We start from the raw sequence: 15843 nt of genomic DNA, 5'->3' as shown, positions 1-15843 counted from the left end.
AGACACAGAACAGGTTCTCATCCCAGAGTTATCCCCAACCTCTGCACTCCCTGAAGTGTCTCCCTTCTTATTCACCAGGGAAGCTTCCTCTTCATGGCTGTACATTTCTTTGCACAGCAGGCATCTAGTTTTGTTTGGATATCAACTTCTAGCAGCAGCTGAATACACAGCAACCAGTGTCGAACACCAAAGACTGGGCTTATTTTTTTCCACAGTGCAAGAAAAAAGCCAAAAGAACACAAGGAAACTTGAAAGTATCTCTGTACAAGTTTAATTGATTTGTGAAACTCAGCAGCTCACAATATTTTTGTGCTGCAGGTAATCACTTCCGTGAAAAATCATTCCAGGGAAGACCAACAGCTTCTACATTCTGACAGATACCAACTAGTGCCACCGATTCCTCCAGCTCCTCCTCACAACAGCCACCTGCAAGAGCCAGACATCAATGCACTTTGACTTTGGCTGCCCACTTACAGAGAAGTCACCCAAGGGTACAGGTCTTTGGGGCAGAGGCTGGGTAGCACAGTCTCAATAATCAGTGGAGTGGCAAATCTCCTTCTGTGAGGACACATTCTCCACCATATCTACTGATTTTAGTACACCTGAGACAAAAGGTGTCAGATGAGCATCTGGGCACTTGTTCATTTGGACACACGTTCCTTGTCTGTGTTACAGACAACGTATTCATGGTTATCGCAACCCATGACTTCTCTCAAGGAGGCCATACCAACTTCTGTGGAAGGCCTCGTGCCCTTCCTGATGCAGCTGCTTAGGCAGTCATGGGATGCTCCTTCTGCTGAACTGAGCAGTCAGAAAAGGGACCGATGAGTGAGGTGAGTGTTTGCTTATTTTTTGAGCTGTTACTAGGGTTCATTTCCAGCTGTCTGAGACAGTTTCGAGAACAGATCCTTCTCCCAGACACAATGCAGTTGATGAATTGCAGCCGTACCTCAGCTGTAGCTGGAGGGGATGGGTTGGGGGAGATGGAAGCAGACATTTTGCCTATACTTGGCTTCCTGAGACAGTGTTTAGAGCACTCTGCTGTCACATCAAATCAGAGGAAGATGCCATGAATGGCTCACGTCATTCCCCTCTTTCCAAGAGGGCAACGTGCTGTTTTCTCTCATGTTCACTTCTTAAGGTGCTCCTCAGCCATGGCTGTAAGGAGAACACTGGAGCTGGAGAAAGGCCACCTTCTCTTTGAAGTCAGCCTTAAACAGAAGGGAGAAGGACTGTGTGTATCTTGGAGCTCTCCTTCACCTCTTTGCCCTGATGTAATCAGGCTCTTCCTTTTTTCAATAATTAATAGCAACAGTAATAAAGGCAAGCAAGAATAACTGAGGAAACCTGCATGAGCGTATAGGACCGTGCATTAAGAGCAGTACAAGGGAACATCTTTTACTGCATTTACTGTCTGTGTGACTCACAGCGCTGTTCTTGCTATGACCTGCACACAGCCAGGTGAGTGCAGGATTTTCCAAGGTACTATGGTGCCAGCTTTCCAAAGTAACTGATGGTTCTGGTTGGCTCTGGTCTTGGCTGGCCGACTCAGAAAGTTTTTAAAGCACCCAGTTTTGCAAAAGCAGAAACAATTTCAGTGAAACAGCTTGGGTTAGTTGAACAGCTAAAACTTGCAGGCTCCTCCCTGTCGCCTGCAAATCAGATCAGTCGATATCTCTATTCACACTCACAATCCTCCCTCCTCACCTAAAACTACCAGAATCAGAGGGCAGCTAACCCCAAGACAGCAGGAGTGAGACAGGTGAGGAGTCTCTCATCATAACTGGCAGGACCCTGAGGGCACTAATAAGCCTTGATGGCCCTGACCAGCCCCTCCAGTGGGGCCTCCACTCACAGCCCCAGCTATTGAAGCTTAGCCCTGGATCTTCAGTGCCTGAGCTAGGCAGTAGGAGTGCCAATCTCCAGCTCAGCCACATGGCTGCAGCAGTTTATCCAGATACCTAGGCTTTCCCTAACCCTCACTGCTTCTCCTCTCCATGATGTTCCTCTGGGAAGCACAGGAAGAGCCTTTGTCCTCTCCTTGTCCCTGTCTTTTTCTCCTTTGCTGAATCTGGAGTTCAGCTCTGCCTGTAATTTAGGTTATGGCCTCTGCCTGCATGCGGGGGCCCTTGTTACACTGGATTGCACTGCAGCAATTCACAATTGCTATGTTTGACCTGCAATGGCACATGCCGGCCAACACACATTGATCCATCTAGTTTCATTTCTCCCAGGTCCTGCGTCTAGCGTCCCCATAACCAGCACTGGGCTACAGTGTTCACACTAGTGATGCTTAGAGGTGCCCCTTCTGGCTGTGATCTTAATGATCCGGCAAAGCCATATGCATCCAATTTCCCCGTACGGGGCCTTTGAAGAATAGCTCCTGTGCTTCATGAAGCAGCATGTTTTATTCACGAGTCTGCCAAAAGATTCAAGGCTCTTCGAGAGCAACATCAGGGAGAAGGTGGCTACTTCCAAACAGATGGCTCCAGAGGGGTAGGTGCTACCGAATCAATTAAGAACCCCAGGCAGTAAAGGCCTTCGCTGAGATTTTCCGGCCAAGCCATATGTCTGGCATCTAACCCTGGAGATTTGACTGCAGTCCCAGGGAGATGTCAGGTTTTGGGCCTGAAAGAGCTTTGCCTCAGGGCAAAAGCTCATGGGAAAAAAGCAAACCACCAGTATCAAACCCTTGTGTTGCTCTCTTAGACCCTTGCCTAAATTTCATAGACTATGAGAGATTTCATTAACCTACTGGGCACAGGTACACCATGCCTTATGCTTCCATGTATACCTCCAGAAACATGTATACCTGGAAACGGCCTTCCTGCAGTGATATCCCAACTCCAGAAAGGCAGAGAAGCACGGCAATTTTTGTTTTAAATCACTTGGACTCAGTTCTAACTACTAATGCAAAAAGGCTCATTACTCGGGATTTCAAACACATCTATTAAAGAAAGACTCTAGGAAACACAGAAGGAGCATTGGGACCTTTCCCAGAGGTGGGAGAAACACTTCTGCAGAAACAAAGGATAAAAACCCATAAAGAGCTTTGCCTGTAGCTTGCAAGAATATAATGAGTAGAGGACAGGATCTAGAAGACATCATAAATTAATTTAAAATTCTGGATAGAAAGCCAAAACAGCTTCCTTTGAAAAACAAAACGTGTTTTAAATGTTGACTTTTGGCTAAAATGTCAGCATTTACCCTGGAAACAAGAAGCTCTTCATTGACATTTATTGCATTTGAAACCCAGCTTCCTATCTGAAGGTTTTTTTAAAGGAAAATGTTGGCTAGCCCTGCCAGTCCCGTGTATAGATCTCTTCCAAGCACAGACACAAAGTGTTGGTTGCAAATCAGAATTTTCCCTGCTAAACAGATATGGCAAAGGGAGAGAAAATATGTACCTGCCATCCCCAGAACAAGCTTTCCCCCAGACTACAGTTCAAAAGCACCAAAATGCTTAATTCCCATAAAATCCAAGCAGATCTTGAAGTACCACAGCCACACAATTACATCAATATCAGGTCAAATGGGAGCAAAAGGTTCAGAAAGTCACAACAGAGCACGTTCACCTATGGTGAAGCCTAACTTTTCATTAAGTTTGAAGAAACAAAGAAAATTTTAAGTGTTTGATTCAGTGCTTGCTTGTTAATAGGCGAGTCAGCACCGGTGCACCGCAGGGGACACTTCAATGACTGTCTAACAGCAAATGTCTTGCTGTGTTGGCACCTGGGAGCTCTCTGCCATGTTCCTGTAGGAGGTTACCAAGATGCAGCCCTGACCTTTGAACCTGCATGGATAAGCTTTGTGACAGTGTCTTGTTCTTCGTGCCAGCTGACATCTGAATAGTCTGTGGTCTGTCTGACAGAGCTAGGGACCTGCCTGCAGGCAGATCCTGCATGCTCATCTTTGGTGTATAAAATGCAAGCAGCTCAACCTGGTTTCCATGTGTGCACTGGATGTGGCTGATGTCCGAGAAGATAACTGCTTTGTCAGTGCATGTCCTGCTTCCAAGGACCTCCAAGGGATACAGTCTGTAAGGCAAATAATCCTCTGTATTCATACATTTGTCATCAAATTACTTGTATTTGGAGAGCTGCTGAGTTTAACTTAGCACTGTGCTGCCTGGAAGCAAGTAAAGGAGGTTAGCAAGGAAGCAACACGGCCTTAAATCTCCGAGAGAACTGCTCATTTCAGGGCCATCAGACGTGCTCTTTCCCAATGGGTTAGACAATGGGAGGAGAGAAAATAAAGAGATGCTTGATAGAAGCCACAGTCACACCTAGCCTGCTGTAAAATTATCAGAAGGTCGAGTCCATTTGGCTCTGCTCTGGGCGCAGAGCTTTTTTCAGCTAGATGTTTTGTAATGAAACAATCTGTTTCATTAGGATATTTGCTGAATGCATTTTACTGATGGGGTCTGTCACGCCACAGCCACCTCTCCCTTTTCTACGCTGTGTGGGTTTCTCTCCCTTCCCTCCACACTCTGCTGGAGTATGGCTCTGCTGTCAGCAGGCAGAGGATGAATCTCATGTCCTGCAGCACCACCTCATCACACTCCTTAAGAGGATAAAATCCCTCTGAGACCAGGGAGGGGCTGGCCGTGAGGTGGTTCACGGCTGCGGGACAGCCCCCCATCCCCTGGTTGTGGTGCTTGCGTAGAAGTGAGGCCAGAGGCACCATGCAGAGAGGTTCGAGGCTAGAGCAATACACAGCACAGCGAAAAGAGGAGGCTCCCCGTGGTGTCCCCATGTACCTGGCCAGGTGGGGACTGTGATGGCCCAAGGCACCCTGCGCTGGCCTGCCTGCTCTGCAGTGCCTGGCAGCAGGCTCGGGCTCCCTTTCCATCTCCCCCACCTCGGAGGGCAACGTCTGGCATTGCTGCCATCAACGTCACTGTGTTTCAGGACAGACTGCAATAAAACCCAAGCAAGCAGAACAACCAGCCTGCTGACAAGGTTATTCATAAAAATCAGAGTTTGTAATTGCCTCTGGCAGCTGTTTGCCCAGGGTTTAGTATAGACAAAAAGACTTGCCCATGTCACAGTTCATTAAATGCTGTAGCTCGTTAAGTGATAGCTAGTTTACTTGCACAGAGGAAAGGCTGTTGCTAGAGCTGCTGTGCTCTTCGCATTTCAGGACTGAGCTGAAGCCTTGTCTTTTTGACAATCAATTGAAAGACTGCTGCTTTCGATGATGTCCCTGTACGGAAGGGAAGCCTGTGGGAAAAGCCAAGGACCCCAGAAGGTTATGAGCAGGTTTCTCTCTCATTGCTTCTGAAGGAGTTTTTGGCTGACTCAGCAGAGTGTTTTGGGGGTACATATTAAGTAGATGGTTGAAAATATTGGAAGTGTTGTCCACAGAGATCCTGGTGCAGATCAGGAGACCAAAGGTTAAAACCCCTCCAGCTGCCAGCTCAAAACCAGTCACTGAGGCTGGGGGTGCTCACTCACTGGGGGTGACAGCAGGAATTTAAGGGACTGAAATTTCAGTGTAGCCAAACCAAATATAGACAAAAGCATAAGATGATGGCTATGTTATCACATCAGCAGATGGACTTGCACTCTTATGGAGTGGGAATAGCTGTCCTTTCAAGAGAGCCCCGCGGGATTTCTCAAAATTGTAAGCAGTTTCTTTTTAGAGGCTGGTGCCACAGGAGGAAACTGAGGACCCTTTTTCATGTTGAATGAAGCCTTCAGTTCCCCCCCGGATGGGTCCTTGAAGATACAGAGCAGCAGAATGGCTGTACTTATTACAGAGACTGCACCAAATGACACGGGATGGCATTATGCTGCATTCATACAGCTCTGAGCTCACCACGGGGCTGATCTTGCATAACGCAATACACAAAGGCTAGGACACAGCAGCTAATAAGGGGCCAGTTTTAGCAACTGCACAAGCACTTGACAAGCAACAGCACCAGGCCTTGCGCTATGCTGTTTTTAACCAGACAGCAGAAGATCTCAGCTGTAATTAAGCATGGGAAAAGATACCTTCATCAGCCTATGCCATGCGTATCGCTCTGAGTCTGTCCTGGAAGAATCCTTAGCACCAAAGCAAGTCCTGCCCTTAAGGAGAGGGGAAATAACATCGGGATGGAGAGCAAACCCTGCGTTGCCCAAGCAGATCCCTTGTAGGCTGGGCTCCTCCAGGCAGACTGTCAGCTCAGATCCCAGGAGGCAGATCCTTGGAGTGGCTCATAAGAGCCAAGGCAGCTCTTCTGGCTCACAGACTCAGTGACACAAAGCAGGACTGTTTGAAAGCCCACATTTTTCCTGGTTCATAGAATTGTGGTAATTCTATGGTTCCTAATGACATGACATCCTCAACACACGTGAAGCATCTCTCAAGCCAGCATGCATTTCAGTTGTGGAAAGCAACAGGCTTAGCAGTGGATACTATATTTCTAGGGACACTTAGTCATATAATCCCTCCATGGGAGACAACACCAGAACATCAAACCAAGTGGAGAACCTAGGTGTGGTGGGTTGACCCCTGCCAGCAGCCAAACACTTACCCACCTTTTTGCTCACTTCCCTCTTTGCAGGATAGGAGGAAAATAGAAGGAAGGTGAGGAGACTTGTGGGTTGGGTAATAAAAGCTTGGCAGCAAAACCAAAAGCTGTATGCATAAGCAAAGTGATAAGAGCAATTCAATCTCTACTTCCCATTGGCAGGCAGATACCCAGCCACTGCCTAGAAAGAAGGGCCTTAGCATAACAGTTGCTTGGGAAGACAAATAACACAACCACAAATGTCCTCCCTTCCTCCTCCTTTCCCTGAGCTTTTATTGCTGAGCATGACATCATATAGTATGGAATATCCCTTTGGTCATCTTGGGTCATCTGTTCCTGACTGAGCAGTGACATTCACGTTGCCCATACATGAAGAGCTCCTAGTCCATTCTACATCACACAACATTCACTGGACAGTGAAATGGTTTTCCATCTATTCTGTATTCTGATTAACTTATGAGCACTCAGCTAGATTCATTGTTTCTTGAAATTCAGAGGGATGCATTTGGTCCTTGAGGTCATACTGATGTTAACTCACGCAGATCCCATTCCTTCCACATAGAAAGCCAGCAGAAAAATATACACACCCAATGAGTTTTAAACAGCTGGACAGAAAGACCATCGTCTTGCTTTGTTTCCTAGCCACTTTCAGCTAAGCTCTGAAAAAAAAAAAAAAAATCATTTATTTTTCAGATGGAGAATTTCTGATATTTCCTTTTCCTATTTAAAAAAAATCTGGTCTTGGCATCCAGTTTTGTAGTTCTGAGCACTTTGCCTTCTACCTTAGCAAAGGGAAGTCAGTTGCCCTCAAAAAGAAGATAAATTAAAATCCCATGCCTCTGCTGCCCCCCCCCCCCCCCCCCCCCCCCCCACCCTTTTTCCTTTCCCATAGATTAATAGAGTTTGGTTTCCCAGTATTTAGGGCATACCATTATCTGCATGTAAGTGAGCTGTTACCACCTGGAAAGCAGGTTGTGGACCGTAGCAGCTGACTCACAGCACAGCAACTGTCAAAATGCATCGAGAAATGCCCCCCCCAGCCCAAATGATCAGGATAATCAGGAGGAAGAGCAGAACCAAGGGGATGCTCCAATGCCCCTGGAAGGGTGCCCACTGCTTGGTCACCTCATCACACAACCATGCACCTCTTCCTCAGGGCAGGTGAGTCTCTACACGCATCCAAGCACGCCACAAGCCACAGACTCTTGGGATCCTGAAGCCTCACTCCTCAACCTCATCTCAGCAGAGAGGAGAAGGACACCCTGGAAGCCAGACAGGGTGTAGCCACCTCCTCTCTGTTTTGCCCTTTGCAAATTGACTTGCTCTGTGCCCTCTGCTCTGCTTAATTGATCTGCTGCCCATCTCCAGCAAACAAATTGTTCTCCTGTCTCATTCATAATATGCTTCAAATAAAGTGTGCTTCTGCCTGAGTGAACACCCTTTGGGGGTACTTTAAACTGTCACAGTGCATAAGGCTTTCCATGAAATCTGCATTTTTATAGTGCTGGGTCTCCACAATGGCCCCTGGAGCCACACTTAATGTATTTCAAGAGATGTAGAGAATTATCTTGCTTAAAGAACTTGGCTAGGAAGGCAAAGCTAGCTATAAACCAAATCCTTTCTGTCCTCCCTTTCCCCCCCAAATCAGATGAGTTTTGCTTTTTCATCCTGAAAACAAAGAAAACCAAACTCAAAGAAGTGTTTCTTGATCCAGCTCTGAGAACCCACCAAATCAAAGCATGACCTAGTTGAAACAGCAATGATTCAAATCCTTGTGGCATCTGAAGACCAGCAGCTGTTGCAGTTGATTCATCCTGGTCTTGCTGCTTGAGGAACATCACTGAGGAAACTGGTGAGGTTGAATACACCCCAAAGCATGCTTCAAACAAGTAGCCAATGTACCCAGGAGATACAATACGCAACTGAAACCCCATCGCAAGCTTGTAATGCACTCCAGACCTAACGATGGTACAGAAATACTGCTGAAGGAGCAGCCATCACTGCTGATGAGCAGGGAGGAGCTCAGATTTGAGCTTCTTTGCACCTTTCTCATACTTCCAGGACACAGACCAAAAACAAGCAGAAGGTGCCCAAATGCCATCCAGTCTGCATTTCTTTAGTGATGCCAGACCCCTCTGAAGAGCTTGTGTGCTAAGGAACTCAATGAAACACTTAGAGACAAGGGGTCTAGATTTTGCTTGTGTTTGCATAGATTTAGAAAGTGAACCAGCTCCAACACATCTATTATTAGCACAAGAAAGCCCTAAAATGTTGTCTGTTTTGCTGACAATCTTGCTAAGAAGCATCTTGCATGAGAGAGTGCTCCCATGTTGGTGCAGGATAGTTTTGGGGAGCAAGGAACTCCTCAGCATCAGGAGGCATGGATCCAACTGCTCTGTTTTTGTGTTTGAATCTGCATATAATAGAAAAAAAAAAGACCAAGGTCTCACAGCCTTTTCCCAGGAGCTCTGAGATTGGCAGCAAAGCACAAATGCACACCTAGCAGCATGGAGCAGTGCAAAGGTCTTTCACCTCGATTGATGCTGGCAGCTTCTCACCACGCAGTCTGCCTTGCTCAGAGCCAGCGAAAGCAGATTTGGAGCAAGGGCTTGGCAGGATATTACAAAAGCTGGGATCAGGGCTGCTTCCCAGCTGGAGTCTAAAATAACTATGAGATTACCTCCACAGGGGCACAGCCAACACGTATAATGCTTGGCCTGTTCCTCTCTGAGCTTGCCACAGTCTTGCCTGGCTTCCCTTCCACCTTTCTTCAAAGCCTCCTTCACTGCAGGAACTTTATTCCTGCAGAGCAGAAAGAGAGGGCTGAGCTTTTCCTGAGTCTCCTCCTGCTCTCCCTCAGGTGCCATGTCCCATGGGGGGATGCTCCGGAGGGCCCCTCTCCCTGCCAGAGGCTGCACCATCCAATGTCCCACCAGACTCCCAGGAGTGCTCCTTTCCTGCCTGCACTGGGAAAAAGATTCCTGAGTCAACTGCTACCAGGCATATGAACAGCTTGGGAAAACAACTTTGAAATTAACTGCAGGCAAGTACTTGAAGGGCAGGATCAAATCTGTAAATCCCCAGGGTCAAACCCATAAAATCTCCTCCTTCTCCACGTGTGGGAGAGAAGCCTGTTTCTGTACAGGCTGCTATTCAGGGGTAAAGCTGACCCAGCAAAATGCTGCTGATCTCCCTTTGGGGGTAAACTGAACCATACGGGATCACTGTAACTCAGAGCGCACCTCAGAAGAGTCCAGCCCAATGTGCCTGTTATGCTCCACAAATTAGCTCAAATAACTCTACCCACAGGAAGGCAACAAGATCTGAGCAAAAGCAAGGATCTTCCAAAGACACTACACACTGCGACAGCCTCACCAGAAGCAGAGATGACAGGTTTGGTGTCACTTCTGTCCCTAGGGTTGATGTAGAGCTCATTCCACCTCTGAGCTCCTCCACTTTGTGTGCAGATGTCGCATTGTTTGTTTGCTAGATCCTTTAATGCTGGGCTCTGCTTTCTGCAAAGTAATACCAGCTATTGATTTTGCAGAGGGCCAATGTGCAAATGGATTCTCTTCTCCCTCTAGAGCTGCAATTCCCTTTCCCGTGTGTGGCCAGGCCACCATCAGATTGGGCTGGGAATTATAACACTAATGCTATTTCATACTCAAGCCAAGGGTTTTTCTGGCGTGAGCCGTCCCGTGAAAAGGCAGCAAGCACAGAGACACAAACTGTTCTTGGGCAAGTTTGCAAGAGCCGTTTCCTCCCCCGGAGAGCCAAAACCACTAGAGATAGCTGGAACAGCTGGGGCTGGAGCCCAGCATCAATGCAGAGGACTGTGCAAGGTAGACATGACACTTGATCCACCTGTTCAGTTTGGAAATCCTCTCAGATGTGTTTGAGGGTTTAGCAACCACTGCTAACAGCTGGCCAGGAAGAAGGGAATTAATGATTTGGTGGAGGGGGGGCCAGGGATGGGATTCAAAGCAAACATGGGACACCATGACACCAAACAGCCCTGGAACACCTCTCTGCTCAGTGGAAAGACATGTGGGAGACATCAGCAACGTAACAACAGCAGTACATCTGTTAGCAAAAGCAGGAGCTTCTCACAGTTGCAGAACAACAACAGACTGCCCGCATGTCAGGAGAAGGGGTGAGAACAGTAACACACGGTTGTAGCCAACAAACAGTGTTAAAGTAATCAGGCATTGGTGACTCCAACATCAGCAGATGCTAGCTAGAGTTTAGCATAAAGCTAATTCTGTTCATTCCGGAAACAGCAAAGCCTCAGGAGAAGAGATCCAACAGACACAGCCACAGTGATGCTGGGGGGGGTGTCCAAATGAACAAAGTAATGCAGCCCCCCTCACCTCCCTCAGGAAAAGGGGTGAGTCTGCAGATGCCAAAGCTTACGCTCCTGAGGAACCATCCCATCACAGCTGCACATTAGCCAAGCAAGAGCAATGACAGTGCTCCTCCATGAATCAATGCTGGAGAAGGGTAGGTGCTCCTTCTTGGCCTCCCCAGTCTACTAGTGTTGCACTGGTGAGCAAGACTGGCACAGGAGAGGCTGACTTCACCCTGTTGCCATCTTTCATTACAGGTATGTCAGCAGGTCGGGTCCTTGCCTGTCTTGGACACACTGTTGCTGGTCCCCAGGCACCTCTGGTGATTTAAATCGCTCCCATGTAGGTGTTCCTCCTGCCCACCTAAAATTAAAGTCTCTTCAAACTTTGCAGAAGGTAAGAAATATAAAATGAGAGCTAATATGCTCTGGGTCGAAAAGAAATGTTTCACTGTAGGTTAAACAGAGTGGTGAGTTTTGACTTCAGCTTTCTAAACCCCATTAAGTAAATTGAAGTAAGTTTCAGCAAGAAATAATTAAACAGAGGAGCTGAAAACATTTCCTTTAGAAAGATTTCATATTAGAGTTAAGATTATTTTTTGTGGCGCACACATATATCAAACATGGAAAGTCTCAGCCCATCCAAATCTAACTTTCCTAGGTCCAGAAAATAATAATGATGATGGTAATATAATAATAATACAGCAGCAATGACAACAACAATAATAACAACAACAACAATCCCATTATTCAAAAGTACCTCCTAGCTGTGAGCTGGTCATTCCTTCCAGGATGATGGCTGATGTGCTCCATCATTCTTTGTATCAGCAGTCAGGCTTGGAAAGTCTTTGGACCTACCAAAAGGATACACAAATGTCTGTCTTTGGGCAGATGACTGGCATGCCATCATACAGGAAAATCACAGCCACAGAAGGCTGTGTACACGGCTGGCCACTCAGCTCAGTATTGGGTACAAAGCATTGCACGTTCAGATGGTCTGAAGCGCCCGCCTATTAGGAGAGTCTTTTTACTTTGTCTGAGTTGTTTTTTTAATTATTTAAACCAAAGTGAAAGGTGCCTCAGCTGTTCTCCAGGAACACACTAGTTAACTTCACACCCACTGTCCCAGGTGTCGGCTCTCCTCTCTCCTCCTGGTCCACAGCTCTCCTCTCACCTGCCACAGGAGCTCAGCACACCTCTGGCATCAAGCTGCAGCCAACGAAGAGGACACGGGCCAGGCGTGAACGAACACCACCTCCCTACATCCTCCCTCATCTCTATTTAATGCATGAACCATCAGAAAGCATTCTGCTCTGCTGCCCACGGCTCCAGCCCCTATGTATAATGGATGGTGCACGTACGTGGTGTGGGCAAACACCAGGCTGAGCTTTTATAGAAATATTTACCTTGTTCTCCGCTGCTTTGGGGCCCTGGGAGACATCTGCTCCTGGCCTCTGTGATGCCGTCTGGGGACCAGTGCTTTCAGCTGCATGGATGCAGGCAGCAGCAGACGTTACCTCTCCCAGCTGGCTCAAGCCAGGAGCCTCCTTTTGCTGCAGGCTGTGACTCGCAGACCCCTGCCCTGGCTGGCATTTGCTGCAGCTTGGGAAAACGGTGGGCATGAAGGCAAGGGAGAAAGACGCAGAGGAAAAAAGTAAATCCCCTTTGCTCTCCTCCTCCCTTGTGCACATGCCATTAAAAGTGCTAAATCTGCTCCCTCCCCAGTGATAATCCAGCAGGGCTTGAACAGAGCCCTGACACTCTCACCATTGTTCCCAGGTCAACCACATCCCCTGTTGGGGTGAGAGGATACCAAGGGCTGTTCTTTGAGAGGGCAATGGGGCTCACCCAGGCTCAACCCCTCCTTGCTGCTGACCTCCATCTCCCCATGCAAGGTGCTGCATCTCATCAGTGCCGGCAAGGCACTCAGACCATAACTGAACCTAAATAAACCTTTGCTTGGGCTGTTCAAACATTAACTTGACTAACAATAAGTTCTCTTGGATCCACACGTAAGTCACGTGGTTTTGGCTGCTCACAACCGCACCGAACAGTCACCAAACACTCCGTGGCAGGCTTGGGCCATGGAGGCAGTAGGGCTAGGAGGGTGTAGGCTGAGCAGAGTGCCAGGTGTAGGGTTTTCACCTCCCTAGTACAGCTGGAGCAAGACCACCCAAAAAAGTCTTACCCTGCTGCCAGAAGGCACCACAGCTCTTCCTGCTCTTTCCTGGGTGGATCCAAGCCCAGAGCTACATAAGCATCCCCAAATCTCTTCATACTCTTTTCTCACACTTTCCTCAGGCTCATCTACCTCTTCAGGGCTGAACACACCCCACGAGACAGAGCTCACTCCAAGTTTGCAAACAAGAGCGTAACAGCCCACCTGCCTGACCCCCCTTTCCTACTGCCACGGCTCAGGGCAGGCTGCAGATGCCGGGATGCCGAAGGGTGGCTTCTCCTTTGCTGCAGCTCACGGGGGAGGTTTTACTCCAGCCAGGCTCCCCGGGCTGGTCCTGTGTGTTGCAAGTCATTGCCATAAAGCCCTGGGGAGGACAAGCAGCAGCTGGTGGGAGGACGGGCATGAATTATGGATGTGCCAGGCTCCTTGGAGAGCAGAGGGCACCTGCTGCAGGGCACCTCCCACTGCAGAGATGATGGCTTTTGCTCCACAGACCTCAGAGAAACACAGCACTGGGCAAATTGACACTGTGGTCGAGGAAATCACAGCACCCTGGTGCCAAAGTTCTCCCTAGCTCACTTTGGCTGCTGGAAAGCCCTTGGGGCTGTGGAGACAAGTGGTAAGGAAGAGGAGAAATCAGTCAGGGTATTTGGCAATGGTATGATTGCCTGTACGTCCAGGACCTGGCTCAAGGAGAAAGTTTCCTAGCAGTCAGGTTGTTCTCAACACTTGGTATTCAATGGACCATTGGAATTCAGTGACCTGCAGCTGCAAGGATGCTTCGGTGCCTGTGCCACAGTGCTGAGAGTGGCCGTCCCTCCATCCCCGTCAGCATGTGTGGTGCTGTCCATAGCCAACTCCTTAGGAAAGAAAAGAGAGAAAAAGCAGAGCAGGGCACAGAAACTGTAAAAGATCTAATTCTCCCAGCCTGTCTCCATCAGACTTAAGAAAAGTTGCAATACTGCCCTGTTATGGAAAAGCAGGTGCCAGGTGGGGGTGGGAATGTTCTGAAATTTAATATTCAGCAAACCAAACCTGTGGTTTTTCTGACTTCCAGATTTTATAAAAAACATCACAGGGGAAAAGCATCAGCTGGTTTGTCTTAAAAGACACTTTATATTATATAGACATTTTATAAATTTATAAATACATACATTTTATATTTTGATAGATCTCTGTATAACTATATATGCAAGGCTGCATGACTACCTCATAGAAAACTTGGCACTTTTACCCCCAACCCGAGCAAAGCTCACACCTCAAACTCCTGTATGAAAGAGAGCTTTCCTGGCCTGGCCCAGAGGAAGCTTCTAGTTCTGCATATTGCAGATACCTTCTTAAATCAGGTCATGCTGGTTGAGCAAAAAGCTTTTGCAGAAGTCTGTTGTAACCACACGCTCACCCTTCTCCATCAAATATCTCAGTTAATTTCAAACTTGTTTCTGATTTTTTTATTAACTGGAAAAACAAAACAAAAAAACCAAAAAACCCACCCAAATATTATTTTGCATGAAGACCACACTGTACAATAAGAGCAAGCTTTTCACTTTAAAGCAACCAGCTGCCCTTCTGGAGAATTTGCCCTGGTCCATATAAACCCACCTGATCTGACCTGCTGGTCTCTAGTTATCCCACCTGATTCTTTCTAAATACTGGCAGAATATTTGCTTTTCCCTCCATTCCTTTAAAATCACCAGATACTCAGATCATCAGATCAGAGACTCAGCTGATTCTTTTAATACCCCTGGGTACTAGCTCTCCAAACCTACTGAGATTTAAATATTCAGTATATCAGCTGATTTTAACCTCCTGGCTTCTCACTATCCCACCTATCACCTCTCTCCACGTGCCTGTTGATTCCCAAAGGACAGAAGGGGCACAAGAAGTCTGCTTTCTCTAGAGAGGAGTCACAAGCTGTCCCACTAGCCCTCTGAAATGCCCCATCCCCAGGGTGTACAAATCCACAACCCACCTTGACGACCGGGTGGCATCACCCACTGGAGCTGGCCACAGATGCTCCCACAATGAAGGGACGATGCTCATGACCTGGACAGGCAGCGGCTGTGCCCACTGCATGGCCCAGCCCACCAACCTCTCCAGCACTTTGGAAAGTGCTCTCCAGGTACTTGTGGGGCTGCAGGCACGTCCATGGCAGGAGCTGGAAGATGGGTGCTGTGTACTTAACATTCCAAAGGCTATGAGTGTTGCTGGGGTGCAGTGGCTGCAATCCTGGCTGCTCACCATCCCAACGATGCCTTCACCTTCAGCTCTTCTAGGCTACACATCCTGCAAGTGGCAGTCCCCAGGATCAGATGGGACAGCAGCACTGAACCAAGAGCAATTGTACACAGAGGAAATTTTTGTTGCCGAGGGATAAGCATCACCTAGAAGCAGCTCAAATCTCCCTGAGCAGAGGGCTTCCTACAGGCAGGGCTGGCAGGAGCCAGAGACTAGTGCCCAAACCAGACTGCACACCAGACTCACATGCAAGCTCAGCCACCCCCTTCTTCAACCTTGCAAACCTCAGCTCTTCACCGAAGGCAGTGGACAAAGGTCCCCAGGCTGGGCTCTCTCCACCACATGACCTGGGCATACTCTCAGGAAACAGGTGAAGCAGCTACAAGCTAAGAAAGCTCCTTTGTAGGAACCCTTGAGAGGCTCTGCCTTCCTCTGATGGGGGAAACACTCAGGAGAAGGTCTTTAACCATCCTGATTGCACAGCTTGCAACTGCCTCTACCACGCAGGGGTGAGCCGTGCCTGTCTCCCTTGCTGCAGCTCCTGTCCCGGGTCACCAGCGGCAA

Source organism: Falco naumanni, chromosome 8 (genome assembly GCF_017639655.2).
Source record: "Falco naumanni isolate bFalNau1 chromosome 8, bFalNau1.pat, whole genome shotgun sequence".
Lineage (NCBI taxonomy): Eukaryota > Metazoa > Chordata > Aves > Falconiformes > Falconidae > Falco > Falco naumanni.
The sequence above is the reverse complement of the archived record's forward strand: the minus strand, read 5'-3'. Positions refer to the sequence as shown.